Source organism: Schistocerca cancellata, chromosome 8 (genome assembly GCF_023864275.1).
Source record: "Schistocerca cancellata isolate TAMUIC-IGC-003103 chromosome 8, iqSchCanc2.1, whole genome shotgun sequence".
Lineage (NCBI taxonomy): Eukaryota > Metazoa > Arthropoda > Insecta > Orthoptera > Acrididae > Schistocerca > Schistocerca cancellata.
In genome coordinates this window covers 80,078,248-80,105,444 of record NC_064633.1, presented here as the reverse complement: position 1 = coordinate 80,105,444, position 27,197 = coordinate 80,078,248, and the positions used below count along the sequence as shown (strand labels likewise).

General features: G+C 47.1%; 52 non-coding genes across 52 annotated transcripts; all 52 read right to left on the bottom strand.

Annotated features, from left to right (window-relative positions):
• Window positions 1-524: 524 nt before the first annotated feature.
• Trnat-agu (transfer RNA threonine (anticodon AGU)) lies at window positions 525-596 on the bottom strand. The gene has a single exon. It is a non-coding gene; the product is annotated as a tRNA-Thr (tRNA).
• Window positions 597-917: 321 nt separating this feature from the next.
• Trnak-cuu (transfer RNA lysine (anticodon CUU)) lies at window positions 918-990 on the bottom strand. The gene has a single exon. It is a non-coding gene; the product is annotated as a tRNA-Lys (tRNA).
• Window positions 991-1,430: 440 nt separating this feature from the next.
• Trnar-ucg (transfer RNA arginine (anticodon UCG)) lies at window positions 1,431-1,503 on the bottom strand. The gene has a single exon. It is a non-coding gene; the product is annotated as a tRNA-Arg (tRNA).
• A 536-nt stretch (window positions 1,504-2,039) lies between these two features.
• Window positions 2,040-2,111, bottom strand: Trnat-agu (transfer RNA threonine (anticodon AGU)). Its single transcript has one exon. It is a non-coding gene; the product is annotated as a tRNA-Thr (tRNA).
• A 321-nt stretch (window positions 2,112-2,432) lies between these two features.
• Window positions 2,433-2,505, bottom strand: Trnak-cuu (transfer RNA lysine (anticodon CUU)). The gene has a single exon. It is a non-coding gene; the product is annotated as a tRNA-Lys (tRNA).
• A 441-nt stretch (window positions 2,506-2,946) lies between these two features.
• Window positions 2,947-3,019, bottom strand: Trnar-ucg (transfer RNA arginine (anticodon UCG)). The gene has a single exon. It is a non-coding gene; the product is annotated as a tRNA-Arg (tRNA).
• Window positions 3,020-3,955: 936 nt separating this feature from the next.
• On the bottom strand, window positions 3,956-4,027 carry Trnak-cuu (transfer RNA lysine (anticodon CUU)). The gene has a single exon. It is a non-coding gene; the product is annotated as a tRNA-Lys (tRNA).
• A 438-nt stretch (window positions 4,028-4,465) lies between these two features.
• On the bottom strand, window positions 4,466-4,539 carry Trnar-ucg (transfer RNA arginine (anticodon UCG)). The gene has a single exon. It is a non-coding gene; the product is annotated as a tRNA-Arg (tRNA).
• Window positions 4,540-5,080: 541 nt separating this feature from the next.
• On the bottom strand, window positions 5,081-5,152 carry Trnat-agu (transfer RNA threonine (anticodon AGU)). Its single transcript has one exon. It is a non-coding gene; the product is annotated as a tRNA-Thr (tRNA).
• Window positions 5,153-5,471: 319 nt separating this feature from the next.
• Trnak-cuu (transfer RNA lysine (anticodon CUU)) lies at window positions 5,472-5,544 on the bottom strand. Its single transcript has one exon. It is a non-coding gene; the product is annotated as a tRNA-Lys (tRNA).
• Window positions 5,545-5,984: 440 nt separating this feature from the next.
• On the bottom strand, window positions 5,985-6,057 carry Trnar-ucg (transfer RNA arginine (anticodon UCG)). Its single transcript has one exon. It is a non-coding gene; the product is annotated as a tRNA-Arg (tRNA).
• Window positions 6,058-6,593: 536 nt separating this feature from the next.
• Trnat-agu (transfer RNA threonine (anticodon AGU)) lies at window positions 6,594-6,665 on the bottom strand. The gene has a single exon. It is a non-coding gene; the product is annotated as a tRNA-Thr (tRNA).
• A 321-nt stretch (window positions 6,666-6,986) lies between these two features.
• On the bottom strand, window positions 6,987-7,059 carry Trnak-cuu (transfer RNA lysine (anticodon CUU)). The gene has a single exon. It is a non-coding gene; the product is annotated as a tRNA-Lys (tRNA).
• Window positions 7,060-7,499: 440 nt separating this feature from the next.
• On the bottom strand, window positions 7,500-7,572 carry Trnar-ucg (transfer RNA arginine (anticodon UCG)). The gene has a single exon. It is a non-coding gene; the product is annotated as a tRNA-Arg (tRNA).
• Window positions 7,573-8,108: 536 nt separating this feature from the next.
• Window positions 8,109-8,180, bottom strand: Trnat-agu (transfer RNA threonine (anticodon AGU)). The gene has a single exon. It is a non-coding gene; the product is annotated as a tRNA-Thr (tRNA).
• Window positions 8,181-8,501: 321 nt separating this feature from the next.
• Trnak-cuu (transfer RNA lysine (anticodon CUU)) lies at window positions 8,502-8,574 on the bottom strand. Its single transcript has one exon. It is a non-coding gene; the product is annotated as a tRNA-Lys (tRNA).
• Window positions 8,575-9,014: 440 nt separating this feature from the next.
• On the bottom strand, window positions 9,015-9,087 carry Trnar-ucg (transfer RNA arginine (anticodon UCG)). The gene has a single exon. It is a non-coding gene; the product is annotated as a tRNA-Arg (tRNA).
• Window positions 9,088-9,623: 536 nt separating this feature from the next.
• On the bottom strand, window positions 9,624-9,695 carry Trnat-agu (transfer RNA threonine (anticodon AGU)). Its single transcript has one exon. It is a non-coding gene; the product is annotated as a tRNA-Thr (tRNA).
• Window positions 9,696-10,016: 321 nt separating this feature from the next.
• On the bottom strand, window positions 10,017-10,089 carry Trnak-cuu (transfer RNA lysine (anticodon CUU)). The gene has a single exon. It is a non-coding gene; the product is annotated as a tRNA-Lys (tRNA).
• A 440-nt stretch (window positions 10,090-10,529) lies between these two features.
• Window positions 10,530-10,602, bottom strand: Trnar-ucg (transfer RNA arginine (anticodon UCG)). Its single transcript has one exon. It is a non-coding gene; the product is annotated as a tRNA-Arg (tRNA).
• Window positions 10,603-11,144: 542 nt separating this feature from the next.
• On the bottom strand, window positions 11,145-11,216 carry Trnat-agu (transfer RNA threonine (anticodon AGU)). Its single transcript has one exon. It is a non-coding gene; the product is annotated as a tRNA-Thr (tRNA).
• A 321-nt stretch (window positions 11,217-11,537) lies between these two features.
• On the bottom strand, window positions 11,538-11,610 carry Trnak-cuu (transfer RNA lysine (anticodon CUU)). The gene has a single exon. It is a non-coding gene; the product is annotated as a tRNA-Lys (tRNA).
• Window positions 11,611-12,050: 440 nt separating this feature from the next.
• On the bottom strand, window positions 12,051-12,123 carry Trnar-ucg (transfer RNA arginine (anticodon UCG)). Its single transcript has one exon. It is a non-coding gene; the product is annotated as a tRNA-Arg (tRNA).
• A 539-nt stretch (window positions 12,124-12,662) lies between these two features.
• Trnat-agu (transfer RNA threonine (anticodon AGU)) lies at window positions 12,663-12,734 on the bottom strand. Its single transcript has one exon. It is a non-coding gene; the product is annotated as a tRNA-Thr (tRNA).
• Window positions 12,735-13,055: 321 nt separating this feature from the next.
• Trnak-cuu (transfer RNA lysine (anticodon CUU)) lies at window positions 13,056-13,128 on the bottom strand. The gene has a single exon. It is a non-coding gene; the product is annotated as a tRNA-Lys (tRNA).
• Window positions 13,129-13,568: 440 nt separating this feature from the next.
• Window positions 13,569-13,641, bottom strand: Trnar-ucg (transfer RNA arginine (anticodon UCG)). The gene has a single exon. It is a non-coding gene; the product is annotated as a tRNA-Arg (tRNA).
• A 539-nt stretch (window positions 13,642-14,180) lies between these two features.
• Window positions 14,181-14,252, bottom strand: Trnat-agu (transfer RNA threonine (anticodon AGU)). The gene has a single exon. It is a non-coding gene; the product is annotated as a tRNA-Thr (tRNA).
• Window positions 14,253-14,573: 321 nt separating this feature from the next.
• Trnak-cuu (transfer RNA lysine (anticodon CUU)) lies at window positions 14,574-14,646 on the bottom strand. Its single transcript has one exon. It is a non-coding gene; the product is annotated as a tRNA-Lys (tRNA).
• A 440-nt stretch (window positions 14,647-15,086) lies between these two features.
• Trnar-ucg (transfer RNA arginine (anticodon UCG)) lies at window positions 15,087-15,159 on the bottom strand. The gene has a single exon. It is a non-coding gene; the product is annotated as a tRNA-Arg (tRNA).
• A 539-nt stretch (window positions 15,160-15,698) lies between these two features.
• Window positions 15,699-15,770, bottom strand: Trnat-agu (transfer RNA threonine (anticodon AGU)). The gene has a single exon. It is a non-coding gene; the product is annotated as a tRNA-Thr (tRNA).
• Window positions 15,771-16,091: 321 nt separating this feature from the next.
• Window positions 16,092-16,164, bottom strand: Trnak-cuu (transfer RNA lysine (anticodon CUU)). The gene has a single exon. It is a non-coding gene; the product is annotated as a tRNA-Lys (tRNA).
• Window positions 16,165-16,604: 440 nt separating this feature from the next.
• On the bottom strand, window positions 16,605-16,677 carry Trnar-ucg (transfer RNA arginine (anticodon UCG)). Its single transcript has one exon. It is a non-coding gene; the product is annotated as a tRNA-Arg (tRNA).
• A 539-nt stretch (window positions 16,678-17,216) lies between these two features.
• On the bottom strand, window positions 17,217-17,288 carry Trnat-agu (transfer RNA threonine (anticodon AGU)). The gene has a single exon. It is a non-coding gene; the product is annotated as a tRNA-Thr (tRNA).
• Window positions 17,289-17,609: 321 nt separating this feature from the next.
• Window positions 17,610-17,682, bottom strand: Trnak-cuu (transfer RNA lysine (anticodon CUU)). The gene has a single exon. It is a non-coding gene; the product is annotated as a tRNA-Lys (tRNA).
• A 440-nt stretch (window positions 17,683-18,122) lies between these two features.
• Window positions 18,123-18,195, bottom strand: Trnar-ucg (transfer RNA arginine (anticodon UCG)). Its single transcript has one exon. It is a non-coding gene; the product is annotated as a tRNA-Arg (tRNA).
• Window positions 18,196-18,734: 539 nt separating this feature from the next.
• On the bottom strand, window positions 18,735-18,806 carry Trnat-agu (transfer RNA threonine (anticodon AGU)). The gene has a single exon. It is a non-coding gene; the product is annotated as a tRNA-Thr (tRNA).
• Window positions 18,807-19,127: 321 nt separating this feature from the next.
• Window positions 19,128-19,200, bottom strand: Trnak-cuu (transfer RNA lysine (anticodon CUU)). The gene has a single exon. It is a non-coding gene; the product is annotated as a tRNA-Lys (tRNA).
• A 440-nt stretch (window positions 19,201-19,640) lies between these two features.
• Trnar-ucg (transfer RNA arginine (anticodon UCG)) lies at window positions 19,641-19,713 on the bottom strand. Its single transcript has one exon. It is a non-coding gene; the product is annotated as a tRNA-Arg (tRNA).
• A 536-nt stretch (window positions 19,714-20,249) lies between these two features.
• Window positions 20,250-20,321, bottom strand: Trnat-agu (transfer RNA threonine (anticodon AGU)). The gene has a single exon. It is a non-coding gene; the product is annotated as a tRNA-Thr (tRNA).
• Window positions 20,322-20,642: 321 nt separating this feature from the next.
• Window positions 20,643-20,715, bottom strand: Trnak-cuu (transfer RNA lysine (anticodon CUU)). Its single transcript has one exon. It is a non-coding gene; the product is annotated as a tRNA-Lys (tRNA).
• A 440-nt stretch (window positions 20,716-21,155) lies between these two features.
• Window positions 21,156-21,228, bottom strand: Trnar-ucg (transfer RNA arginine (anticodon UCG)). Its single transcript has one exon. It is a non-coding gene; the product is annotated as a tRNA-Arg (tRNA).
• A 536-nt stretch (window positions 21,229-21,764) lies between these two features.
• Window positions 21,765-21,836, bottom strand: Trnat-agu (transfer RNA threonine (anticodon AGU)). Its single transcript has one exon. It is a non-coding gene; the product is annotated as a tRNA-Thr (tRNA).
• A 321-nt stretch (window positions 21,837-22,157) lies between these two features.
• On the bottom strand, window positions 22,158-22,230 carry Trnak-cuu (transfer RNA lysine (anticodon CUU)). The gene has a single exon. It is a non-coding gene; the product is annotated as a tRNA-Lys (tRNA).
• Window positions 22,231-22,670: 440 nt separating this feature from the next.
• Window positions 22,671-22,743, bottom strand: Trnar-ucg (transfer RNA arginine (anticodon UCG)). The gene has a single exon. It is a non-coding gene; the product is annotated as a tRNA-Arg (tRNA).
• Window positions 22,744-23,278: 535 nt separating this feature from the next.
• Trnat-agu (transfer RNA threonine (anticodon AGU)) lies at window positions 23,279-23,350 on the bottom strand. Its single transcript has one exon. It is a non-coding gene; the product is annotated as a tRNA-Thr (tRNA).
• A 321-nt stretch (window positions 23,351-23,671) lies between these two features.
• On the bottom strand, window positions 23,672-23,744 carry Trnak-cuu (transfer RNA lysine (anticodon CUU)). Its single transcript has one exon. It is a non-coding gene; the product is annotated as a tRNA-Lys (tRNA).
• A 440-nt stretch (window positions 23,745-24,184) lies between these two features.
• Trnar-ucg (transfer RNA arginine (anticodon UCG)) lies at window positions 24,185-24,257 on the bottom strand. Its single transcript has one exon. It is a non-coding gene; the product is annotated as a tRNA-Arg (tRNA).
• Window positions 24,258-24,793: 536 nt separating this feature from the next.
• On the bottom strand, window positions 24,794-24,865 carry Trnat-agu (transfer RNA threonine (anticodon AGU)). The gene has a single exon. It is a non-coding gene; the product is annotated as a tRNA-Thr (tRNA).
• Window positions 24,866-25,186: 321 nt separating this feature from the next.
• Trnak-cuu (transfer RNA lysine (anticodon CUU)) lies at window positions 25,187-25,259 on the bottom strand. Its single transcript has one exon. It is a non-coding gene; the product is annotated as a tRNA-Lys (tRNA).
• Window positions 25,260-25,699: 440 nt separating this feature from the next.
• Trnar-ucg (transfer RNA arginine (anticodon UCG)) lies at window positions 25,700-25,772 on the bottom strand. Its single transcript has one exon. It is a non-coding gene; the product is annotated as a tRNA-Arg (tRNA).
• A 542-nt stretch (window positions 25,773-26,314) lies between these two features.
• Trnat-agu (transfer RNA threonine (anticodon AGU)) lies at window positions 26,315-26,386 on the bottom strand. Its single transcript has one exon. It is a non-coding gene; the product is annotated as a tRNA-Thr (tRNA).
• A 321-nt stretch (window positions 26,387-26,707) lies between these two features.
• Window positions 26,708-26,780, bottom strand: Trnak-cuu (transfer RNA lysine (anticodon CUU)). The gene has a single exon. It is a non-coding gene; the product is annotated as a tRNA-Lys (tRNA).
• Window positions 26,781-27,197: the final 417 nt, after the last annotated feature.

Below are 27,197 nucleotides of genomic sequence, written 5' to 3'. Positions count from 1 at the left end.
TACATCCCCACACACACCTCATTTTCGCCATTTGTACACTTGGCAGAATGAATTTCCCATCTTTGACGCATTTCTCCATCTCAAATTTCAGTACTAAAAGTACGACGCTACTTCTTGCTGTGTCCCATCGCAAGTTACATTCAAGCCCTTATGACGCTGATCAAACAAGAGGTTGCAAATCAGCTTCAATCGCTTAGTGCCATCTCAGTCGCTTGCGGAAGGTACCTCACCCTATGTGATACAATGGCGAGTTGTCGCTATTACCAAAGCGGCGGCGACGACGACGACAATCGTGAGGGTCTTTATCAGGGGTAGAAAATACATCACAAGAACTAAGTATTTCACGTCGGCATTCTCCGGAGACTGCCAAAAGCAGCAGTTTCTGGTGCCCACTTTAATAGCACCATTCACACTATTCATTTGCGAGAGCATTTCTTAAATACCGCACCCATTCATAATATTTTTTATCCTTGACCGCTTTTTTCGAAAGGGCCACGGTGGGAGGGGCTGTTACAAAATTCATTTGCCACCTGTGAGGATCGAACTCACGACCTCTGGTTTACTAGACCAGCGCTCCGCCACTGAGCTAAGGAGGCGCCTCCTAGCGCGATTTTCGGGTACTTTGTTCTTACAGACTAGTGAATCGGAGCCCTTCAGCTCGAAACGCACTGCATGAGCGACCATTATTTGCATTTAGTTACCACAGCTGCTGCTTTCCTACACATCTCACACGATATCGATGTACAAATTAAATTCCAAAACAACACATTTATTTCATGTCAGAGTTACTTTCAGCTTCAAATACCGTTCCTCTGATATTCATCCGAAGCTAGGCATCGTCGTAACCCGTTACGTTCATCACGCAAGGCTCACGAGAGGGGCGCATGTTGGATCCGCGTAGACACAAAATTTTGAGCCGCCCAGCGTGGGGCTCGAACCCACGACCCTGAGATTAAGAGTCTCATGCTCTACCGACTGAGCTAGCCGGGCTGCACACAACGTGTTACGAGCCATACAATACTGATTTGACCTGCGACCATCTATTGAAGATTCTTTTGACTACAGCTTATTTCCTGCTGCCACAAATCAGCTACAATCCTATTCAATGAAAAATTGTCTCCGAAAGGCATCAAATCTGCTTGAAATGATACGTGGCTATCAGCACCATTATTCAACACACATGCTCGACTGTGCGCAGACGCCTGTGGCGTAGCCCTTGGGTCCTGAATCAGATGCAGTAGTTGCAACAAAAACTCTCCTGAACGGCACTGTGCCGAAAATTTCGCTACAGATCACCCTTGTCTTGCTTGTGCTTCAGGTAGACGCCGGTTTTGCAGCCAGGAAGCGGACAGCAGCTACTTTCAACTAGTTTTGCAGTACTCAAACAACACAGTAAAACAGCATGCAACTTTTGTAGAACAGGAAAAACTCGACCGTGACAGGATTCGAACCTGCAATCTTCGGATCCGAAGTCCGACGCCTTATCCATTAGGCCACACGGTCACTGGCGCAATATACATCCCCACACACACCTCATTTTCGCCATTTGTACACTTGGCAGAATGAATTTCCCATCTTTGACGCATTTCTCCATCTCAAATTTCAGTACTAAAAGTACGACGCTACTTCTTGCTGTGTCCCATCGCAAGTTACATTCAAGCCCTTATGACGCTGATCAAACAAGAGGTTGCAAATCAGCTTCAATCGCTTAGTGCCATCTCAGTCGCTTGCGGAAGGTACCTCACCCTATGTGATACAATGGCGAGTTGTCGCTATTACCAAAGCGGCGGCGACGACGACGACAATCGCGAGGGTCTTTATCAGGGGTAGAAAATACATCACAAGAACTAAGTATTTCACGTCGGCATTCTCCGGAGACTGCCAACAGCAGCAGTTTCTGGTGCCCACTTTAATAGCACCATTCACACTATTCATTTGCGAGAGCATTTCTTAAATACCGCACCCATTCATAATATTTTTTATCCTTGACCGCTTTTTTCGAAAGGGCCACGGTGGGAGGGGCTGTTACAAAATTCATTTGCCACCTGTGAGGATCGAACTCACGACCTCTGGTTTACTAGACCAGCGCTCCGCCACTGAGCTAAGGAGGCGCCTCCTAGCGCGATTTTCGGGTACTTTGTTCTTACAGACTAGTGAATCGGAGCCCTTCAGCTCGAAACGCACTGCATGAGCGACCATTATTTGCATTTAGTTACCACAGCTGCTGCTTTCCTACACATCTCACACGATATCGATGTACAAATTAAATTCCAAAACAACACATTTATTTCATGTCAGAGTTACTTTCAGCTTCAAATACCGTTCCTCTGATATTCATCCGAAGCTAGGCATCGTCGTAACCCGTTACGTTCATCACGCAAGGCTCACGAGAGGGGCGCATGTTGGATCCGCGTAGACACAAAATTTTGAGCCGCCCAGCGTGGGGCTCGAACCCACGACCCTGAGATTAAGAGTCTCATGCTCTACCGACTGAGCTAGCCGGGCTGCACACAACGCGTTACGAGCCATACAATACTGATTTGACCTGCGACCATCTATTGAAGATTCTTTTGACTACAGCTTATTTCCTGCTGCCACAAATCAGCTACAATCTATTCAATGAAAAATTGTCTCCGAAAGGCATCAAATCTGCTTGAAATTATACGTTGGCTATCAGCACCATTATTCAACACACATGCTCGACTGTGCGCAGACGCCTGTGGCGTAGCCCTTGGGTCCTGAATCACGATGCAGTAGTTGCAACAAAAACTCTCCTGAACGGCACTGTGCCGAAAATTTCGCTACAGATCACCCTTGTCTTGCTTGTGCTTCAGGTAGACGCCGGTTTTTGCAGCAGGAAGCGGACAGCAGCTACTTTCAACTAGTTTTGCAGTACTCAAACAACACAGTAAAACAGCATGCAACTTTTGTAGAACAGGAAAAACTCGACCGTGACAGGATTCGAACCTGCAATCTTCGGATCCGAAGTCCGACGCCTTATCACTTAGGCCACACGGTCACTGGCGCAATATACATCCCCACACACACCTCATTTTCGCCATTTGTACACTTGGCAGAATGAATTTCCCATCTTTGACGCATTTCTCCATCTCAAATTTCAGTACTAAAAGTACGACGCTACTTCTTGCTGGTGTCCCATCGCAAGTTACATTCAAGCCCTTATGACGCTGATCAAACAAGAGGTTGCAATCAGCTTCAATCGCTTAGTGCCATCTCAGTCCCCTTGCGGAAGGTACCTCACCTATGTGATACAATGGCGAGTTGTCGCTATTACCAAAGCGGCGGCGACGACGACGACAATCGCGAGGGTCTTTATCAGGGGTAGAAAATACATCACAAGAACTAAGTATTTCACGTCGGCATTTCGCCGAGACTGCCAACAGCAGCAGTTTCTGGTGCCCACTTTAATAGCACCATTCACACTATTCATTTGCGAGAGCATTTCTTAAATACCGCACCCATTCATAATATTTTTTATCCTTGACCGCTTTTTTCGAAAGGGCCACGGTGGGAGGGGCTGTTACAAAAATCATTTGCCCCACCTGTGAGGATCGAACTCACGACCTCTGGTTTACTAGACCAGCAGCGCCTCGCACTGAGCTAAGGAGGCGCCTCCTAGCGCGATTTTCGGGTACTTTGTTCTTACAGACTAGTGAATCGGAGCCCTTCAGCTCGAAACGCACTGCATGAGCGGACCATTATTTGCATTTAGTTACCACAGCTGCTGCTTTTCCTACACATCTCACACGATATCGATGTACAAATTAAATTCCAAAACAACACATTTATTTCATGTCAGAGTTACTTTCAGCTTCAAATACCGTTCCTCTGATATTCATCCGAAGCTAGGCATCGTCGTAACCCGTTACGTTCATCACGCAAGGCTCACGAGAGGGGCGCATGTTGGATCCGCGTAGGACACAAAATTTTGAGCCGCCCAGCGTGGGGCTCGAACCACGACCCTGAGATTAAGAGTCTCATGCTCTACCGACTGAGCTAGCCGGGCTGCACACAACGCGTTACGAGCCATACAATACTGATTTGACCTGCGACCATCTATTGAAGATTCTATTTGACTACAGCTTATTTCCTGCTGCCACAAATCAGCTACATCCTATTCAATGAAAAATTGTCTCCGAAAGGCATCAAATCTGCTTGAAATTATACGTGGCTATCAGCACCATTATTCAACACACATGCTCGACTGTGCGCAGACGCTGTGGCGTAGCCCTTGAGGTCCTGAATCAGATGCAGTAGTTGCAACAAAAAACTCTCCTGAACGGCACTGTGCCGAAATTTCGCTACAGATCACCTTGTCTTGCTGTGCTTCAGGTAGACGCCGGTTTGCAGCCAGGAAGCGGACAGCAGCTACTTTCAACTAGTTTTGCAGTACTCAAACAACACAGTAAAACAGCATGCAACTTTTGTAGAACAGGAAAAAACTCGACCGTGACAGGATTCGAACCTGCAATCTTCGGGATCCGAAGTCCGACGCCTTATCCATTAGGCCACACGGTCACTGGCGCAATATACATCCCCACACACACCTCATTTTTCGCCATTTGTACACTTGGCAGAATGAATTTCCCATCTTTGACGCATTTCTCCATCTCAAATTTCAGTACTAAAAGTACGACGCTACTTCTTGCTGTGTCCCATCGCAAGTTACATTCAAGCCCTTATGACGCTGATCAAACAAGAGGTTGCAAATCAGCTTCAATCGCTTAGTGCCATCTCAGTCGCTTGCGGAAGGTACCTCACCCTATGTGATACACTGGCGAGTTGTCGCTATTACCAAACGCGCGGCGGACGACGACGACAATCGCGAGGGTCCTTTTATCAGGGGTAGAAAATACATCACAAGAACTAAGTATTTCACGTCGGCATTCTCCGGAGACTGCCCAACAGCAGCAGTTTCTGGTGCCCACTTTAATAGCACCATTCACACTATTCATTTGCGAGAGCATTTCTTAATACCGCACCCATTCATAATATTTTTTATCCTTGACCGTCTTTTTTCGAAAGGGCCACGGTGGGAGGGGCTGTTACAAAATTCATTTGCCACCTGTGAGGATCGAACTCACGACCTCTGGTTTACTAGACCAGCGCTCCGCCACTGAGCTAAGGAGGCGCCTCTCTCGCGATTTTCGGGTACTTTGTTCTTACAGACTAGTGAATCGGAGCCTTCAGCTCGAAACGCACTGCATGAGCGACCATTATTTGCATTTAGTTACCACAGCTGCTGCTTTCCTACACATCTCACACGATATCGATGTACAAATTAAATTCCAAAACAACACATTTATTTCATGTCAGAGTTACTTTCAGCTTCAAATACCGTTCCTCTGATATTCATCCGAAGCTAGGCATCGTCGTAACCCGTTACGTTCATCACGCAAGGCTCACGAGAGGGGCGCATGTTGGATCCGCGTAGACACAAAATTTTGAGCCGCCCAGCGTGGGGCTCGAACCCACGACCCTGAGATTAAGAGTCTCATGCTCTACCGACTGAGCTAGCCGGGCTGCACACAACGCGTTACGAGCCATACAATACTGATTTGACCTGCGACCATCTATTGAAGATTCTTTTGACTACAGCTTATTTCCTGCTGCCACAAATCAGCTACAATCCTATTCAATGAAAAATTGTCTCCGAAAGGCATCAAATCTGCTTGAAATTATACGTGGCTATCAGCACCATTATTCAACACACATGCTCGACTGTGCGCAGACGCCTGTGGCGTAGCCCTTGGGTCCTGAATCAGATGCAGTAGTTGCAACAAAAACTCTCCTGAACGGCACTGTGCCGAAAATTTCGCTACAGATCACCCTTGTCTTGCTTGTGCTTCAGGTAGACGCCGGTTTTGCAGCCAGGAAGCGGACAGCAGCTACTTTCAACTAGTTTTGCAGTACTCAAACAACACAGTAAAACAGCATGCAACTTTTGTAGAACAGGAAAAACTCGACCGTGACAGGATTCGAACCTGCAATCTTCGGATCCGAAGTCCGACGCCTTATCCATTAGGCCACACGGTCACTGGCGCAATATACATCCCCACACACACCTCATTTTCGCCATTTGTACACTTGGCAGAATGAATTTCCCATCTTTGACGCATTTCTCCATCTCAAATTTCAGTACTAAAAGTACGACGCTACTTCTTGCTGTGTCCCATCGCAAGTTACATTCAAGCCCTTATGACGCTGATCAAACAAGAGGTTGCAAATCAGCTTCAATCGCTTAGTGCCATCTCAGTCGCTTGCGGAAGGTACCTCACCCTATGTGATACAATGGCGAGTTGTCGCTATTACCAAAGCGGCGGCGACGACGACGACAATCGCGAGGGTCTTTATCAGGGGTAGAAAATACATCACAAGAACTAAGTATTTCACGTCGGCATTCTCCGGAGACTGCCAACAGCAGCAGTTTCTGGTGCCCACTTTAATAGCACCATTCACACTATTCATTTGCGAGAGCATTTCTTAAATACCGCACCCATTCATAATATTTTTTATCCTTGACCGCTTTTTTCGAAAGGGCCACGGTGGGAGGGGCTGTTACAAAATTCATTTGCCACCTGTGAGGATCGAACTCACGACCTCTGGTTTACTAGACCAGCGCTCCGCCACTGAGCTAAGGAGGCGCCTCCTAGCGCGATTTTCGGGTACTTTGTTCTTACAGACTAGTGAATCGGAGCCCTTCAGCTCGAAACGCACTGCATGAGCGACCATTATTTGCATTTAGTTACCACAGCTGCTGCTTTCCTACACATCTCACACGATATCGATGTACAAATTAAATTCCAAAACAACACATTTATTTCATGTCAGAGTTACTTTCAGCTTCAAATACCGTTCCTCTGATATTCATCCGAAGCTAGGCATCGTCGTAACCCGTTACGTTCATCACGCAAGGCTCACGAGAGGGGCGCATGTTGGATCCGCGTAGACACAAAATTTTGAGCCGCCCAGCGTGGGGCTCGAACCCACGACCCTGAGATTAAGAGTCTCATGCTCTACCGACTGAGCTAGCCGGGCTGCACACAATGCGTTACGAGCCATACAATACTGATTTGACCTGCGACCATCTATTGAAGATTCTTTTGACTACAGCTTATTTCCTGCTGCCACAAATCAGCTACAATCCTATTCAATGAAAAATTGTCTCCGAAAGGCATCAAATCTGCTTGAAATTATACGTGGCTATCAGCACCATTATTCAACACACATGCTCGACTGTGCGCAGACGCCTGTGGCGTAGCCCTTGGGTCCTGAATCAGATGCAGTAGTTGCAACAAAAACTCTCCTGAACGGCACTGTGCCGAAAATTTCGCTACAGATCACCCTTGTCTTGCTTGTGCTTCAGGTAGACGCCGGTTTTGCAGCCAGGAAGCGGACAGCAGCTACTTTCAACTAGTTTTGCAGTACTCAAACAACACAGTAAAACAGCATGCAACTTTTGTAGAACAGGAAAAACTCGACCGTGACAGGATTCGAACCTGCAATCTTCGGATCCGAAGTCCGACGCCTTATCCATTAGGCCACACGGTCACTGGCGCAATATACATCCCCACACACACCTCATTTTCGCCATTTGTACACTTGGCAGAATGAATTTCCCATCTTTGACGCATTTCTCCATCTCAAATTTCAGTACTAAAAGTACGACGCTACTTCTTGCTGTGTCCCATCGCAAGTTACATTCAAGCCCTTATGACGCTGATCAAACAAGAGGTTGCAAATCAGCTTCAATCGCTTAGTGCCATCTCAGTCGCTTGCGGAAGGTACCTCACCCTATGTGATACAATGGCGAGTTGTCGCTATTACCAAAGCGGCGGCGACGACGACGACAATCGCGAGGGTCTTTATCAGGGGTAGAAAATACATCACAAGAACTAAGTATTTCACGTCGGCATTCTCCGGAGACTGCCAACAGCAGCAGTTTCTGGTGCCCACTTTAATAGCACCATTCACACTATTCATTTGCGAGAGCATTTCTTAAATACCGCACCCATTCATAATATTTTTTATCCTTGACCGCTTTTTTCGAAAGGGCCACGGTTGGAGGGGCTGTTACAAAATTCATTTGCCACCTGTGAGGATCGAACTCACGACCTCTGGTTTACTAGACCAGCGCTCCGCCACTGAGCTAAGGAGGCGCCTCCTAGCGCGATTTTCGGGTACTTTGTTCTTACAGACTAGTGAATCGGAGCCCTTCAGCTCGAAACGCACTGCATGAGCGACCATTATTTGCATTTAGTTACCACAGCTGCTGCTTTCCTACACATCTCACACGATATCGATGTACAAATTAAATTCCAAAACAACACATTTATTTCATGTCAGAGTTACTTTCAGCTTCAAATACCGTTCCTCTGATATTCATCCGAAGCTAGGCATCGTCGTAACCCGTTACGTTCATCACGCAAGGCTCACGAGAGGGGCGCATGTTGGATCCGCGTAGACACAAAATTTTGAGCCGCCCAGCGTGGGGCTCGAACCCACGACCCTGAGATTAAGAGTCTCATGCTCTACCGACTGAGCTAGCCGGGCTGCACACAACGCGTTACGAGCCATACAATACTGATTTGACCTGCGACCATCTATTGAAGATTCTTTTGACTACAGCTTATTTCCTGCTGCCACAAATCAGCTACAATCCTATTCAATGAAAAATTGTCTCCGAAAGGCATCAAATCTGCTTGAAATTATACGTGGCTATCAGCACCATTATTCAACACACATGCTCGACTGTGCGCAGACGCCTGTGGCGTAGCCCTTGGGTCCTGAATCAGATGCAGTAGTTGCAACAAAAACTCTCCTGAACGGCACTGTGCCGAAAATTTCGCTACAGATCACCCTTGTCTTGCTTGTGCTTCAGGTAGACGCCGGTTTTGCAGCCAGGAAGCGGACAGCAGCTACTTTCAACTAGTTTTGCAGTACTCAAACAACACAGTAAAACAGCATGCAACTTTTGTAGAACAGGAAAAACTCGACCGTGACAGGATTCGAACCTGCAATCTTCGGATCCGAAGTCCGACGCCTTATCCATTAGGCCACACGGTCACTGGCGCAATATACATCCCCACACACACCTCATTTTCGCCATTTGTACACTTGGCAGAATGAATTTCCCATCTTTGACGCATTTCTCCATCTCAAATTTCAGTACTAAAAGTACGACGCTACTTCTTGCTGTGTCCCATCGCAAGTTACATTCAAGCCCTTATGACGCTGATCAAACAAGAGGTTGCAAATCAGCTTCAATCGCTTAGTGCCATCTCAGTCGCTTGCGGAAGGTACCTCACCCTATGTGATACAATGGCGAGTTGTCGCTATTACCAAAGCGGCGGCGACGACGACGACAATCGCGAGGGTCTTTATCAGGGGTAGAAAATACATCACAAGAACTAAGTATTTCACGTCGGCATTCTCCGGAGACTGCCAACAGCAGCAGTTTCTGGTGCCCACTTTAATAGCACCATTCACACTATTCATTTGCGAGAGCATTTCTTAAATACCGCACCCATTCATAATATTTTTTATCCTTGACCGCTTTTTTCGAAAGGGCCACGGTGGGAGGGGCTGTTACAAAATTCATTTGCCACCTGTGAGGATCGAACTCACGACCTCTGGTTTACTAGACCAGCGCTCCGCCACTGAGCTAAGGAGGCGCCTCCTAGCGCGATTTTCGGGTACTTTGTTCTTACAGACTAGTGAATCGGAGCCCTTCAGCTCGAAACGCACTGCATGAGCGACCATTATTTGCATTTAGTTACCACAGCTGCTGCTTTCCTACACATCTCACACGATATCGATGTACAAATTAAATTCCAAAACAACACATTTATTTCATGTCAGAGTTACTTTCAGCTTCAAATACCGTTCCTCTGATATTCATCCGAAGCTAGGCATCGTCGTAACCCGTTACGTTCATCACGCAAGGCTCACGAGAGGGGCGCATGTTGGATCCGCGTAGACACAAAATTTTGAGCCGCCCAGCGTGGGGCTCGAACCCACGACCCTGAGATTAAGAGTCTCATGCTCTACCGACTGAGCTAGCCGGGCTGCACACAACGCGTTACGAGCCATACAATACTGATTTGACCTGCGACCATCTATTGAAGATTCTTTTGACTACAGCTTATTTCCTGCTGCCACAAATCAGCTACAATCCTATTCAATGAAAAATTGTCTCCGAAAGGCATCAAATCTGCTTGAAATTATACGTGGCTATCAGCACCATTATTCAACACACATGCTCGACTGTGCGCAGACGCCTGTGGCGTAGCCCTTGGGTCCTGAATCAGATGCAGTAGTTGCAACAAAAACTCTCCTGAACGGCACTGTGCCGAAAATTTCGCTACAGATCACCCTTGTCTTGCTTGTGCTTCAGGTAGACGCCGGTTTTGCAGCCAGGAAGCGGACAGCAGCTACTTTCAACTAGTTTTGCAGTACTCAAACAACACAGTAAAACAGCATGCAACTTTTGTAGAACAGGAAAAACTCGACCGTGACAGGATTCGAACCTGCAATCTTCGGATCCGAAGTCCGACGCCTTATCCATTAGGCCACACGGTCACTGGCGCAATATACATCCCCACACACACCTCATTTTCGCCATTTGTACACTTGGCAGAATGAATTTCCCATCTTTGACGCATTTCTCCATCTCAAATTTCAGTACTAAAAGTACGACGCTACTTCTTGCTGTGTCCCATCGCAAGTTACATTCAAGCCCTTATGACGCTGATCAAACAAGAGGTTGCAAATCAGCTTCAATCGCTTAGTGCCATCTCAGTCGCTTGCGGAAGGTACCTCACCCTATGTGATACAATGGCGAGTTGTCGCTATTACCAAAGCGGCGGCGACGACGACGACGACGACAATCGCGAGGGTCTTTATCAGGGGTAGAAAATACATCACAAGAACTAAGTATTTCACGTCGGCATTCTCCGGAGACTGCCAAAAGCAGCAGTTTCTGGTGCCCACTTTAATAGCACCATTCACACTATTCATTTGCGAGAGCATTTCTTAAATACCGCACCCATTCATAATATTTTTTATCCTTGACCGCTTTTTTCGAAAGGGCCACGGTGGGAGGGGCTGTTACAAAATTCATTTGCCACCTGTGAGGATCGAACTCACGACCTCTGGTTTACTAGACCAGCGCTCCGCCACTGAGCTAAGGAGGCGCCTCCTAGCGCGATTTTCGGGTACTTTGTTCTTACAGACTAGTGAATCGGAGCCCTTCAGCTCGAAACGCACTGCATGAGCGACCATTATTTGCATTTAGTTACCACAGCTGCTGCTTTCCTACACATCTCACACGATATCGATGTACAAATTAAATTCCAAAACAACACATTTATTTCATGTCAGAGTTACTTTCAGCTTCAAATACCGTTCCTCTGATATTCATCCGAAGCTAGGCATCGTCGTAACCCGTTACGTTCATCACGCAAGGCTCACGAGAGGGGCGCATGTTGGATCCGCGTAGACACAAAATTTTGAGCCGCCCAGCGTGGGGCTCGAACCCACGACCCTGAGATTAAGAGTCTCATGCTCTACCGACTGAGCTAGCCGGGCTGCACACAACGCGTTACGAGCCATACAATACTGATTTGACCTGCGACCATCTATTGAAGATTCTTTTGACTACAGCTTATTTCCTGCTGCCACAAATCAGCTACAATCCTATTCAATGAAAAATTGTCTCCGAAAGGCATCAAATCTGCTTGAAATTATACGTGGCTATCAGCACCATTATTCAACACACATGCTCGACTGTGCGCAGACGCCTGTGGCGTAGCCCTTGGGTCCTGAATCAGATGCAGTAGTTGCAACAAAAACTCTCCTGAACGGCACTGTGCCGAAAATTTCGCTACAGATCACCCTTGTCTTGCTTGTGCTTCAGGTAGACGCCGGTTTTGCAGCCAGGAAGCGGACAGCAGCTACTTTCAACTAGTTTTGCAGTACTCAAACAACACAGTAAAATAGCATGCAACTTTTGTAGAACAGGAAAAACTCGACCGTGACAGGATTCGAACCTGCAATCTTCGGATCCGAAGTCCGACGCCTTATCCATTAGGCCACACGGTCACTGGCGCAATATACATCCCCACACACACCTCATTTTCGCCATTTGTACACTTGGCAGAATGAATTTCCCATCTTTGACGCATTTCTCCATCTCAAATTTCAGTACTAAAAGTACGACGCTACTTCTTGCTGTGTCCCATCGCAAGTTACATTCAAGCCCTTATGACGCTGATCAAACAAGAGGTTGCAAATCAGCTTCAATCGCTTAGTGCCATCTCAGTCGCTTGCGGAAGGTACCTCACCCTATGTGATACAATGGCGAGTTGTCGCTATTACCAAAGCGGCGGCGACGACGACGACGACAATCGCGAGGGTCTTTATCAGGGGTAGAAAATACATCACAAGAACTAAGTATTTCACGTCGGCATTCTCCGGAGACTGCCAAAAGCAGCAGTTTCTGGTGCCCACTTTAATAGCACCATTCACACTATTCATTTGCGAGAGCATTTCTTAAATACCGCACCCATTCATAATATTTTTTATCCTTGACCGCTTTTTTCGAAAGGGCCACGGTGGGAGGGGCTGTTACAAAATTCATTTGCCTCCTGTGAGGATCGAACTCACGACCTCTGGTTTACTAGACCAGCGCTCCGCCACTGAGCTAAGGAGGCGCCTGCTAGCGCGATTTTCGGGTACTTTGTTCTTACAGACTAGTGAATCGGAGCCCTTCAGCTCGAAACGCACTGCATGAGCGACCATTATTTGCATTTAGTTACCACAGCTGCTGCTTTCCTACACATCTCACACGATATCGATGTACAAATTAAATTCCAAAACAACACATTTATTTCATGTCAGAGTTACTTTCAGCTTCAAATACCGTTCCTCTGATATTCATCCGATGCTAGGCATCGTCGTAACCCGTTACGTTCATCACGCAAGGCTCACGAGAGGGGCGCATGTTGGATCCGCGTAGACACAAAATTTTGAGCCGCCCAGCGTGGGGCTCGAACCCACGACCCTGAGATTAAGAGTCTCATGCTCTACCGACTGAGCTAGCCGGGCTGCACACAACGCGTTACGAGCCATACAATACTGATTTGACCTGCGACCATCTATTGAAGATTCTTTTGACTACAGCTTATTTCCTGCTGCCACAAATCAGCTACAATCCTATTCAATGAAAAATTGTCTCCGAAAGGCATCAAATCTGCTAGAAATTATACGTGGCTATCAGCACCATTATTCAACACACATGCTCGACTGTGCGCAGACGCCTGTGGCGTAGCCCTTGGGTCCTGAATCAGATGCAGTAGTTGCAACAAAAACTCTCCTGAACGGCACTGTGCCGAAAATTTCGCTACAGATCACCCTTGTCTTGCTTGTGCTTCAGGTAGACGCCGGTTTTGCAGCCAGGAAGCGGACAGCAGCTACTTTCAACTAGTTTTGCAGTACTCAAACAACACAGTAAAACAGCATGCAACTTTTGTAGAACAGGAAAAACTCGACCGTGACAGGATTCGAACCTGCAATCTTCGGATCCGAAGTCCGACGCCTTATCCATTAGGCCACACGGTCACTGGCGCAATATACATCCCCACACACACCTCATTTTCGCCATCTGTACACTTGGCAGAATGAATTTCCCATCTTTGACGCATTTCTCCATCTCAAATTTCAGTACTAAAAGTACGACGCTACTTCTTGCTGTGTCCCATCGCAAGTTACATTCAAGCCCTTATGACGCTGATCAAACAAGAGGTTGCAAATCAGCTTCAATCGCTTAGTGCCATCTCAGTCGCTTGCGGAAGGTACCTCACCCTATGTGATACAATGGCGAGTTGTCGCTATTACCAAAGCGGCGGCGACGACGACGACGACAATCGCGAGGGTCTTTATCAGGGGTAGAAAATACATCACAAGAACTAAGTATTTCACGTCGGCATTCTCCGGAGACTGCCAAAAGCAGCAGTTTCTGGTGCCCACTTTAATAGCACCATTCACACTATTCATTTGCGAGAGCATTTCTTAAATACCGCACCCATTCATAATATTTTTTATCCTTGACCGCTTTTTTCGAAAGGGCCACGGTGGGAGGGGCTGTTACAAAATTCATTTGCCTCCTGTGAGGATCGAACTCACGACCTCTGGTTTACTAGACCAGCGCTCCGCCACTGAGCTAAGGAGGCGCCTCCTAGCGCGATTTTCGGGTACTTTGTTCTTACAGACTAGTGAATCGGAGCCCTTCAGCTCGAAACGCACTGCATGAGCGACCATTATTTGCATTTAGTTACCACAGCTGCTGCTTTCCTACACATCTCACACGATATCGATGTACAAATTAAATTCCAAAACAACACATTTATTTCATGTCAGAGTTACTTTCAGCTTCAAATACCGTTCCTCTGATATTCATCCGATGCTAGGCATCGTCGTAACCCGTTACGTTCATCACGCAAGGCTCACGAGAGGGGCGCATGTTGGATCCGCGTAGACACAAAATTTTGAGCCGCCCAGCGTGGGGCTCGAACCCACGACCCTGAGATTAAGAGTCTCATGCTCTACCGACTGAGCTAGCCGGGCTGCACACAACGCGTTACGAGCCATACAATACTGATTTGACCTGCGACCATCTATTGAAGATTCTTTTGACTACAGCTTATTTCCTGCTGCCACAAATCAGCTACAATCCTATTCAATGAAAAATTGTCTCCGAAAGGCATCAAATCTGCTAGAAATTATACGTGGCTATCAGCACCATTATTCAACACACATGCTCGACTGTGCGCAGACGCCTGTGGCGTAGCCCTTGGGTCCTGAATCAGATGCAGTAGTTGCAACAAAAACTCTCCTGAACGGCACTGTGCCGAAAATTTCGCTACAGATCACCCTTGTCTTGCTTGTGCTTCAGGTAGACGCCGGTTTTGCAGCCAGGAAGCGGACACCAGCTACTTTCAACTAGTTTTGCAGTACTCAAACAACACAGTAAAATAGCATGCAACTTTTGTAGAACAGGAAAAACTCGACCGTGACAGGATTCGAACCTGCAATCTTCGGATCCGAAGTCCGACGCCTTATCCATTAGGCCACACGGTCACTGGCGCAATATACATCCCCACACACATCTCATTTTCGCCATTTGTACACTTGGCAGAATGAATTTCCCATCTTTGACGCATTTCTCCATCTCAAATTTCAGTACTAAAAGTACGACGCTACTTCTTGCTGTGTCCCATCGCAAGTTACATTCAAGCCCTTATGACGCTGATCAAACAAGAGGTTGCAAATCAGCTTCAATCGCTTAGTGCCATCTCAGTCGCTTGCGGAAGGTACCTCACCCTATGTGATACAATGGCGAGTTGTCGCTATTACCAAAGCGGCGGCGACGACGACGACGACAATCGCGAGGGTCTTTATCAGGGGTAGAAAATACATCACAAGAACTAAGTATTTCACGTCGGCATTCTCCGGAGACTGCCAAAAGCAGCAGTTTCTGGTGCCCACTTTAATAGCACCATTCACACTATTCATTTGCGAGAGCATTTCTTAAATACCGCACCCATTCATAATATTTTTTATCCTTGACCGCTTTTTTCGAAAGGGCCACGGTGGGAGGGGCTGTTACAAAATTCATTTGCCACCTGTGAGGATCGAACTCACGACCTCTGGTTTACTAGACCAGCGCTCCGCCACTGAGCTAAGGAGGCGCCTGCTAGCGCGATTTTCGGGTACTTTGTTCTTACAGACTAGTGAATCGGAGCCCTTCAGCTCGAAACGCACTGCATGAGCGACCATTATTTGCATTTAGTTACCACAGCTGCTGCTTTCCTACACATCTCACACGATATCGATGTACAAATTAAATTCCAAAACAACACATTTATTTCATGTCAGAGTTACTTTCAGCTTCAAATACCGTTCCTCTGATATTCATCCGAAGCTAGGCATCGTCGTAACCCGTTACGTTCATCACGCAAGGCTCACGAGAGGGGCGCATGTTGGATCCGCGTAGACACAAAATTTTGAGCCGCCCAGCGTGGGGCTCGAACCCACGACCCTGAGATTAAGAGTCTCATGCTCTACCGACTGAGCTAGCCGGGCTGCACACAACGCGTTACGAGCCATACAATACTGATTTGACCTGCGACCATCTATTGAAGATTCTTTTGACTACAGCTTATTTCCTGCTGCCACAAATCAGCTACAATCCTATTCAATGAAAAATTGTCTCCGAAAGGCATCAAATCTGCTTGAAATTATACGTGGCTATCAGCACCATTATTCAACACACATGCTCGACTGTGCGCAGACGCCTGTGGCGTAGCCCTTGGGTCCTGAATCAGATGCAGTAGTTGCAACAAAAACTCTCCTGAACGGCACTGTGCCGAAAATTTCGCTACAGATCACCCTAGTCTTGCTTGTGCTTCAGGTAGACGCCGGTTTTGCAGCCAGGAAGCGGACAGCAGCTACTTTCAACTAGTTTTGCAGTACTCAAACAACACAGTAAAACAGCATGCAACTTTTGTAGAACAGGAAAAACTCGACCGTGACAGGATTCGAACCTGCAATCTTCGGATCCGAAGTCCGACGCCTTATCCATTAGGCCACACGGTCACTGGCGCAATATACATCCCCACACACACCTCATTTTCGCCATCTGTACACTTGGCAGAATGAATTTCCCATCTTTGACGCATTTCTCCATCTCAAATTTCAGTACTAAAAGTACGACGCTACTTCTTGCTGTGTCCCATCGCAAGTTACATTCAAGCCCTTATGACGCTGATCAAACAAGAGGTTGCAAATCAGCTTCAATCGCTTAGTGCCATCTCAGTCGCTTGCGGAAGGTACCTCACCCTATGTGATACAATGGCGAGTTGTCGCTATTACCAAAGCGGCGGCGACGACGACGACGACAATCGCGAGGGTCTTTATCAGGGGTAGAAAATACATCACAAGAACTAAGTATTTCACGTCGGCATTCTCCGGAGACTGCCAAAAGCAGCAGTTTCTGGTGCCCACTTTAATAGCACCATTCACACTATTCATTTGCGAGAGCATTTCTTAAATACCGCACCCATTCATAATATTTTTTATCCTTGACCGCTTTTTTCGAAAGGGCCACGGTGGGAGGGGCTGTTACAAAATTCATTTGCCTCCTGTGAGGATCGAACTCACGACCTCTGGTTTACTAGACCAGCGCTCCGCCACTGAGCTAAGGAGGCGCCTCCTAGCGCGATTTTCGGGTACTTTGTTCTTACAGACTAGTGAATCGGAGCCCTTCAGCTCGAAACGCACTGCATGAGCGACCATTATTTGCATTTAGTTACCACAGCTGCTGCTTTCCTACACATCTCACACGATATCGATGTACAAATTAAATTCCAAAACAACACATTTATTTCATGTCAGAGTTACTTTCAGCTTCAAATACCGTTCCTCTGATATTCATCCGATGCTAGGCATCGTCGTAACCCGTTACGTTCATCACGCAAGGCTCACGAGAGGGGCGCATGTTGGATCCGCGTAGACACAAAATTTTGAGCCGCCCAGCGTGGGGCTCGAACCCACGACCCTGAGATTAAGAGTCTCATGCTCTACCGACTGAGCTAGCCGGGCTGCACACAACGCGTTACGAGCCATACAATACTGATTTGACCTGCGACCATCTATTGAAGATTCTTTTGACTACAGCTTATTTCCTGCTGCCACAAATCAGCTACAATCCTATTCAATGAAAAATTGTCTCCGAAAGGCATCAAATCTGCTAGAAATTATACGTGGCTATCAGCACCATTATTCAACACACATGCTCGACTGTGCGCAGACGCCTGTGGCGTAGCCCTTGGGTCCTGAATCAGATGCAGTAGTTGCAACAAAAACTCTCCTGAACGGCACTGTGCCGAAAATTTCGCTACAGATCACCCTTGTCTTGCTTGTGCTTCAGGTAGACGCCGGTTTTGCAGCCAGGAAGCGGACACCAGCTACTTTCAACTAGTTTTGCAGTACTCAAACAACACAGTAAAATAGCATGCAACTTTTGTAGAACAGGAAAAACTCGACCGTGACAGGATTCGAACCTGCAATCTTCGGATCCGAAGTCCGACGCCTTATCCATTAGGCCACACGGTCACTGGCGCAATATACATCCCCACACACACCTCATTTTCGCCATTTGTACACTTGGCAGAATGAATTTCCCATCTTTGACGCATTTCTCCATCTCAAATTTCAGTACTAAAAGTACGACGCTACTTCTTGCTGTGTCCCATCGCAAGTTACATTCAAGCCCTTATGACGCTGATCAAACAAGAGGTTGCAAATCAGCTTCAATCGCTTAGTGCCATCTCAGTCGCTTGCGGAAGGTACCTCACCCTATGTGATACAATGGCGAGTTGTCGCTATTACCAAAGCGGCGGCGACGACGACGACGACAATCGCGAGGGTCTTTATCAGGGGTAGAAAATACATCACAAGAACTAAGTATTTCACGTCGGCATTCTCCGGAGACTGCCAAAAGCAGCAGTTTCTGGTGCCCACTTTAATAGCACCATTCACACTATTCATTTGCGAGAGCATTTCTTAAATACCGCACCCATTCATAATATTTTTTATCCTTGACCGCTTTTTTCGAAAGGGCCACGGTGGGAGGGGCTGTTACAAAATTCATTTGCCACCTGTGAGGATCGAACTCACGACCTCTGGTTTACTAGACCAGCGCTCCGCCACTGAGCTAAGGAGGCGCCTGCTAGCGCGATTTTCGGGTACTTTGTTCTTACAGACTAGTGAATCGGAGCCCTTCAGCTCGAAACGCACTGCATGAGCGACCATTATTTGCATTTAGTTACCACAGCTGCTGCTTTCCTACACATCTCACACGATATCGATGTACAAATTAAATTCCAAAACAACACATTTATTTCATGTCAGAGTTACTTTCAGCTTCAAATACCGTTCCTCTGATATTCATCCGAAGCTAGGCATCGTCGTAACCCGTTACGTTCATCACGCAAGGCTCACGAGAGGGGCGCATGTTGGATCCGCGTAGACACAAAATTTTGAGCCGCCCAGCGTGGGGCTCGAACCCACGACCCTGAGATTAAGAGTCTCATGCTCTACCGACTGAGCTAGCCGGGCTGCACACAACGCGTTACGAGCCATACAATACTGATTTGACCTGCGACCATCTATTGAAGATTCTTTTGACTACAGCTTATTTCCTGCTGCCACAAATCAGCTACAATCCTATTCAATGAAAAATTGTCTCCGAAAGGCATCAAATCTGCTTGAAATTATACGTGGCTATCAGCACCATTATTCAACACACATGCTCGACTGTGCGCAGACGCCTGTGGCGTAGCCCTTGGGTCCTGAATCAGATGCAGTAGTTGCAACAAAAACTCTCCTGAACGGCACTGTGCCGAAAATTTCGCTACAGATCACCCTAGTCTTGCTTGTGCTTCAGGTAGACGCCGGTTTTGCAGCCAGGAAGCGGACAGCAGCTACTTTCAACTAGTTTTGCAGTACTCAAACAACACAGTAAAACAGCATGCAACTTTTGTAGAACAGGAAAAACTCGACCGTGACAGGATTCGAACCTGCAATCTTCGGATCCGAAGTCCGACGCCTTATCCATTAGGCCACACGGTCACTGGCGCAATATACATCCCCACACACACCTCATTTTCGCCATCTGTACACTTGGCAGAATGAATTTCCCATCTTTGACGCATTTCTCCATCTCAAATTTCAGTACTAAAAGTACGACGCTACTTCTTGCTGTGTCCCATCGCAAGTTACATTCAAGCCCTTATGACGCTGATCAAACAAGAGGTTGCAAATCAGCTTCAATCGCTTAGTGCCATCTCAGTCGCTTGCGGAAGGTACCTCACCCTATGTGATACAATGGCGAGTTGTCGCTATTACCAAAGCGGCGGCGACGACGACGACAATCGCGAGGGTCTTTATCAGGGGTAGAAAATACATCACAAGAACTAAGTATTTCACGACGGCATTCTCCGGAGACTGCCAACAGCAGCAGTTTCTGGTGCCCACTTTAATAGCACCATTCACACTATTCATTTGCGAGAGCATTTCTTAAATACCGCACCCATTCATAATATTTTTTATCCTTGACCGCTTTTTTCGAAAGGGCCACGGTGGGAGGGGCTGTTACAAAATTCATTTGCCACCTGTGAGGATCGAACTCACGACCTCTGGTTTACTAGACCAGCGCTCCGCCACTGAGCTAAGGAGGCGCCTCCTAGCGCGATTTTCGGGTACTTTGTTCTTACAGACTAGTGAATCGGAGCCCTTCAGCTCGAAACGCACTGCATGAGCGACCATTATTTGCATTTAGTTACCACAGCTGCTGCTTTCCTACACATCTCACACGATATCGATGTACAAATTAAATTCCAAAACAACACATTTATTTCATGTCAGAGTTACTTTCAGCTTCAAATACCGTTCCTCTGATATTCATCCGAAGCTAGGCATCGTCGTAACCCGTTACGTTCATCACGCAAGGCTCACGAGAGGGGCGCATGTTGGATCCGCGTAGACACAAAATTTTGAGCCGCCCAGCGTGGGGCTCGAACCCACGACCCTGAGATTAAGAGTCTCATGCTCTACCGACTGAGCTAGCCGGGCTGCACACAACGCGTTACGAGCCATACAATACTGATTTGACCTGCGACCATCTATTGAAGATTCTTTTGACTACAGCTTATTTCCTGCTGCCACAAATCAGCTACAATCCTATTCAATGAAAAATTGTCTCCGAAAGGCATCAAATCTGCTTGAAATTATACGTGGCTATCAGCACCATTATTCAACACACATGCTCGACTGTGCGCAGACGCCTGTGGCGTAGCCCTTGGGTCCTGAATCAGATGCAGTAGTTGCAACAAAAACTCTCCTGAACGGCACTGTGCCGAAAATTTCGCTACAGATCACCCTTGTCTTGCTTGTGCTTCAGGTAGACGCCGGTTTTGCAGCCAGGAAGCGGACAGCAGCTACTTTCAACTAGTTTTGCAGTACTCAAACAACACAGTAAAACAGCATGCAACTTTTGTAGAACAGGAAAAACTCGACCGTGACAGGATTCGAACCTGCAATCTTCGGATCCGAAGTCCGACGCCTTATCCATTAGGCCACACGGTCACTGGCGCAATATACATCCCCACACACACCTCATTTTCGCCATTTGTACACTTGGCAGAATGAATTTCCCATCTTTGACGCATTTCTCCATCTCAAATTTCAGTACTAAAAGTACGACGCTACTTCTTGCTGTGTCCCATCGCAAGTTACATTCAAGCCCTTATGACGCTGATCAAACAAGAGGTTGCAAATCAGCTTCAATCGCTTAGTGCCATCTCAGTCGCTTGCGGAAGGTACCTCACCCTATGTGATACAATGGCGAGTTGTCGCTATTACCAAAGCGGCGGCGACGACGACGACAATCGCGAGGGTCTTTATCAGGGGTAGAAAATACATCACAAGAACTAAGTATTTCACGTCGGCATTCTCCGGAGACTGCCAAAAGCAGCAGTTTCTGGTGCCCACTTTAATAGCACCATTCACACTATTCATTTGCGAGAGCATTTCTTAAATACCGCACCCATTCATAATATTTTTTATCCTTGACCGCTTTTTTCGAAAGGGCCACGGTGGGAGGGGCTGTTACAAAATTCATTTGCCACCTGTGAGGATCGAACTCACGACCTCTGGTTTACTAGACCAGCGCTCCGCCACTGAGCTAAGGAGGCGCCTCCTAGCGCGATTTTCGGGTACTTTGTTCTTACAGACTAGTGAATCGGAGCCCTTCAGCTCGAAACGCACTGCATGAGCGACCATTATTTGCATTTAGTTACCACAGCTGCTGCTTTCCTACACATCTCACACGATATCGATGTACAAATTAAATTCCAAAACAACACATTTATTTCATGTCAGAGTTACTTTCAGCTTCAAATACCGTTCCTCTGATATTCATCCGAAGCTAGGCATCGTCGTAACCCGTTACGTTCATCACGCAAGGCTCACGAGAGGGGCGCATGTTGGATCCGCGTAGACACAAAATTTTGAGCCGCCCAGCGTGGGGCTCGAACCCACGACCCTGAGATTAAGAGTCTCATGCTCTACCGACTGAGCTAGCCGGGCTGCACACAACGCGTTACGAGCCATACAATACTGATTTGACCTGCGACCATCTATTGAAGATTCTTTTGACTACAGCTTATTTCCTGCTGCCACAAATCAGCTACAATCCTATTCAATGAAAAATTGTCTCCGAAAGGCATCAAATCTGCTTGAAATTATACGTGGCTATCAGCACCATTATTCAACACACATGCTCGACTGTGCGCAGACGCCTGTGGCGTAGCCCTTGGGTCCTGAATCAGATGCAGTAGTTGCAACAAAAACTCTCCTGAACGGCACTGTGCCGAAAATTTCGCTACAGATCACCCTTGTCTTGCTTGTGCTTCAGGTAGACGCCGGTTTTGCAGCCAGGAAGCGGACAGCAGCTACTTTCAACTAGTTTTGCAGTACTCAAACAACACAGTAAAACAGCATGCAACTTTTGTAGAACAGGAAAAACTCGACCGTGACAGGATTCGAACCTGCAATCTTCGGATCCGAAGTCCGACGCCTTATCCATTAGGCCACACGGTCACTGGCGCAATATACATCCCCACACACACCTCATTTTCGCCATTTGTACACTTGGCAGAATGAATTTCCCATCTTTGACGCATTTCTCCATCTCAAATTTCAGTACTAAAAGTACGACGCTACTTCTTGCTGTGTCCCATCGCAAGTTACATTCAAGCCCTTATGACGCTGATCAAACAAGAGGTTGCAAATCAGCTTCAATCGCTTAGTGCCATCTCAGTCGCTTGCGGAAGGTACCTCACCCTATGTGATACAATGGCGAGTTGTCGCTATTACCAAAGCGGCGGCGACGACGACGACAATCGCGAGGGTCTTTATCAGGGGTAGAAAATACATCACAAGAACTAAGTATTTCACGTCGGCATTCTCCGGAGACTGCCAAAAGCAGCAGTTTCTGGTGCCCACTTTAATAGCACCATTCACACTATTCATTTGCGAGAGCATTTCTTAAATACCGCACCCATTCATAATATTTTTTATCCTTGACCGCTTTTTCGAAAGGGCCACGGTGGGAGGGGCTGTTACAAAATTCATTTGCCACCTGTGAGGATCGAACTCACGACCTCTGGTTTACTAGACCAGCGCTCCGCCACTGAGCTAAGGAGGCGCCTCCTAGCGCGATTTTCGGGTACTTTGTTCTTACAGACTAGTGAATCGGAGCCCTTCAGCTCGAAACGCACTGCATGAGCGACCATTATTTGCATTTAGTTACCACAGCTGCTGCTTTCCTACACATCTCACACGATATCGATGTACAAATTAAATTCCAAAACAACACATTTATTTCATGTCAGAGTTACTTTCAGCTTCAAATACCGTTCCTCTGATATTCATCCGAAGCTAGGCATCGTCGTAACCCGTTACGTTCATCACGCAAGGCTCACGAGAGGGGCGCATGTTGGATCCGCGTAGACACAAAATTTTGAGCCGCCCAGCGTGGGGCTCGAACCCACGACCCTGAGATTAAGAGTCTCATGCTCTACCGACTGAGCTAGCCGGGCTGCACACAACGCGTTACGAGCCATACAATACTGATTTGACCTGCGACCATCTATTGAAGATTCTTTTGACTACAGCTTATTTCCTGCTGCCACAAATCAGCTACAATCCTATTCAATGAAAAATTGTCTCCGAAAGGCATCAAATCTGCTTGAAATTATACGTGGCTATCAGCACCATTATTCAACACACATGCTCGACTGTGCGCAGACGCCTGTGGCGTAGCCCTTGGGTCCTGAATCAGATGCAGTAGTTGCAACAAAAACTCTCCTGAACGGCACTGTGCCGAAAATTTCGCTACAGATCACCCTTGTCTTGCTTGTGCTTCAGGTAGACGCCGGTTTTGCAGCCAGGAAGCGGACAGCAGCTACTTTCAACTAGTTTTGCAGTACTCAAACAACACAGTAAAACAGCATGCAACTTTTGTAGAACAGGAAAAACTCGACCGTGACAGGATTCGAACCTGCAATCTTCGGATCCGAAGTCCGACGCCTTATCCATTAGGCCACACGGTCACTGGCGCAATATACATCCCCACACACACCTCATTTTCGCCATTTGTACACTTGGCAGAATGAATTTCCCATCTTTGACGCATTTCTCCATCTCAAATTTCAGTACTAAAAGTACGACGCTACTTCTTGCTGTGTCCCATCGCAAGTTACATTCAAGCCCTTATGACGCTGATCAAACAAGAGGTTGCAAATCAGCTTCAATCGCTTAGTGCCATCTCAGTCGCTTGCGGAAGGTACCTCACCCTATGTGATACAATGGCGAGTTGTCGCTATTACCAAAGCGGCGGCGACGACGACGACAATCGCGAGGGTCTTTATCAGGGGTAGAAAATACATCACAAGAACTAAGTATTTCACGTCGGCATTCTCCGGAGACTGCCAAAAGCAGCAGTTTCTGGTGCCCACTTTAATAGCACCATTCACACTATTCATTTGCGAGAGCATTTCTTAAATACCGCACCCATTCATAATATTTTTTATCCTTGACCGCTTTTTTCGAAAGGGCCACGGTGGGAGGGGCTGTTACAAAATTCATTTGCCACCTGTGAGGATCGAACTCACGACCTCTGGTTTACTAGACCAGCGCTCCGCCACTGAGCTAAGGAGGCGCCTCCTAGCGCGATTTTCGGGTACTTTGTTCTTACAGACTAGTGAATCGGAGCCCTTCAGCTCGAAACGCACTGCATGAGCGACCATTATTTGCATTTAGTTACCACAGCTGCTGCTTTCCTACACATCTCACACGATATCGATGTACAAATTAAATTCCAAAACAACACATTTATTTCATGTCAGAGTTACTTTCAGCTTCAAATACCGTTCCTCTGATATTCATCCGAAGCTAGGCATCGTCGTAACCCGTTACGTTCATCACGCAAGGCTCACGAGAGGGGCGCATGTTGGATCCGCGTAGACACAAAATTTTGAGCCGCCCAGCGTGGGGCTCGAACCCACGACCCTGAGATTAAGAGTCTCATGCTCTACCAACTGAGCTAGCCGGGCTGCACACAACGCGTTACGAGCCATACAATACTGATTTGACCTGCGACCATCTATTGAAGATTCTTTTGACTACAGCTTATTTCCTGCTGCCACAAATCAGCTACAATCCTATTCAATGAAAAATTGTCTCCGAAAGGCATCAAATCTGCTTGAAATTATACGTGGCTATCAGCACCATTATTCAACACACATGCTCGACTGTGCGCAGACGCCTGTGGCGTAGCCCTTGGGTCCTGAATCAGATGCAGTAGTTGCAACAAAAACTCTCCTGAACGGCACTGTGCCGAAAATTTCGCTACAGATCACCCTTGTCTTGCTTGTGCTTCAGGTAGACGCCGGTTTTGCAGCCAGGAAGCGGACAGCAGCTACTTTCAACTAGTTTTGCAGTACTCAAACAACACAGTAAAACAGCATGCAACTTTTGTAGAAAAGGAAAAACTCGACCGTGACAGGATTCGAACCTGCAATCTTCGGATCCGAAGTCCGACGCCTTATCCATTAGGCCACACGGTCACTGGCGCAATATACATCCCCACACACACCTCATTTTCGCCATTTGTACACTTGGCAGAATGAATTTCCCATCTTTGACGCATTTCTCCATCTCAAATTTCAGTACTAAAAGTACGACGCTACTTCTTGCTGTGTCCCATCGCAAGTTACATTCAAGCCCTTATGACGCTGATCAAACAAGAGGTTGCAAATCAGCTTCAATCGCTTAGTGCCATCTCAGTCGCTTGCGGAAGGTACCTCACCCTATGTGATACAATGGCGAGTTGTCGCTATTACCAAAGCGGCGGCGACGACGACGACGACGACAATCGCGAGGGTCTTTATCAGGGGTAGAAAATACATCACAAGAACTAAGTATTTCACGTCGGCATTCTCCGGAGACTGCCAAAAGCAGCAGTTTCTGGTGCCCACTTTAATAGCACCATTCACACTATTCATTTGCGAGAGCATTTCTTAAATACCGCACCCATTCATAATATTTTTTATCCTTGACCGCTTTTTTCGAAAGGGCCACGGTGGGAGGGGCTGTTACAAAATTCATTTGCCACCTGTGAGGATCGAACTCACGACCTCTGGTTTACTAGACCAGCGCTCCGCCACTGAGCTAAGGAGGCGCCTCCTAGCGCGATTTTCGGGTACTTTGTTCTTACAGACTAGTGAATCGGAGCCCTTCAGCTCGAAACGCACTGCATGAGCGACCATTATTTGCATTTAGTTACCACAGCTGCTGCTTTCCTACACATCTCACACGATATCGATGTACAAATTAAATTCCAAAACAACACATTTATTTCATGTCAGAGTTACTTTCAGCTTCAAATACCGTTCCTCTGATATTCATCCGAAGCTAGGCATCGTCGTAACCCGTTACGTTCATCACGCAAGGCTCACGAGAGGGGCGCATGTTGGATCCGCGTAGACACAAAATTTTGAGCCGCCCAGCGTGGGGCTCGAACCCACGACCCTGAGATTAAGAGTCTCATGCTCTACCGACTGAGCTAGCCGGGCTGCACACAACGCGTTACGAGCCATACAATACTGATTTGACCTGCGACCATCTATTGAAGATTCTTTTGACTACAGCTTATTTCCTGCTGCCACAAATCAGCTACAATCCTATTCAATGAAAAATTGTCTCCGAAAGGCATCAAATCTGCTTGAAATTATACGTGGCTATCAGCACCATTATTCAACACACATGCTCGACTGTGCGCAGACGCCTGTGGCGTAGCCCTTGGGTCCTGAATCAGATGCAGTAGTTGCAACAAAAACTCTCCTGAACGGCACTGTGCCGAAAATTTCGCTACAGATCACCCTAGTCTTGCTTGTGCTTCAGGTAGACGCCGGTTTTGCAGCCAGGAAGCGGACAGCAGCTACTTTCAACTAGTTTTGCAGTACTCAAACAACACAGTAAAACAGCATGCA